This window comes from Camelus bactrianus, chromosome 9 (assembly GCF_048773025.1).
Source record: "Camelus bactrianus isolate YW-2024 breed Bactrian camel chromosome 9, ASM4877302v1, whole genome shotgun sequence".
Taxonomy (NCBI): domain Eukaryota; kingdom Metazoa; phylum Chordata; class Mammalia; order Artiodactyla; family Camelidae; genus Camelus; species Camelus bactrianus.
In genome coordinates this window covers 16,919,891-16,920,756 of record NC_133547.1, presented here as the reverse complement: position 1 = coordinate 16,920,756, position 866 = coordinate 16,919,891, and the positions used below count along the sequence as shown (strand labels likewise).

The 866-nt window shown below is 61.2% G+C and overlaps 1 non-coding gene across 1 annotated transcript; it reads left to right on the top strand.

Moving 5' to 3' along the window:
* TRNAT-AGU (transfer RNA threonine (anticodon AGU)) lies at positions 1-74 on the top strand. The gene has a single exon. It is a non-coding gene; the product is annotated as a tRNA-Thr (tRNA).
* The last annotated feature ends 792 nt before the right edge of the window (positions 75-866 follow it).

Sequence of the window (866 nt, the reverse complement as noted above, 5' to 3'; positions counted from 1 at the left end):
GGCGCCGTGGCTTAGTTGGTTAAAGCGCCTGTCTAGTAAACAGGAGATCCTGGGTTCGAATCCCAGCGGTGCCTCAACCGAGCGTCCCGGCTCTCTTTTTACCCATGCCCTGCCCATTTTCCGGTCTGCGCCCCAACCCAGTTCCTCCTCACTTTGAGGGTGTGAGGGCGAGCTTGATTCCGTTTTAGCCGCCCCGGCCTGCGGCGGGGTAGGGTCCCGGCCCACCTCGGAGTCTGCTCTTCTGGTTTACGCGACTAGCGGTGGGTACTTGGCTCAGGCTCCGAAGCAGAGGGGACGCCCTCTGGAGGCGGCGCGGAACTCCCCGGTTACCGTGGGAACACTTCTGCGGTGGCGCACGCTGCTTGCTACTGCGTGTTGGAGACGCCCGCACGTGGAGGGATGAGCGCACGTGCCCCAGCGGCTGCCTTGGGAGGCCGAGCCCGGGCACTTCTCCGTGGATTTCTCCAGGTGTAGGCCGACCGGACGCCGGCGCCTCTCACACAGGCCTGCTGACTTAACTCCTCTCTCTCCAGCCTTGCCGTCCAGGTCACCATTTCCCAGACTGAAGACTGGGGCTTGGTGAGGTCAAGTGAGACCTAAGGTCACGGGCGCCCGGGAGAGCAGAGGATTGAACCCTGCCAGGGTGATCCTCAGGCTGATCAAAGTATGAACACTCTAGGGAGGGAAACTCAAATAGGACTCCCCGTGCCAAGTTTAGAGCCGGCTTCTCCAGAGGCCAGCAGCGAGGCTGCACAAATTGTGGGGTTGTGGGGCCTGACCCAGAGCAAGTGCATCGGAGTCTCTGGGGGTGCAGTGAGGCATTGGAATTGAAAGCAAGTTACCCAGGAATTCTCATGTCAGGCTGA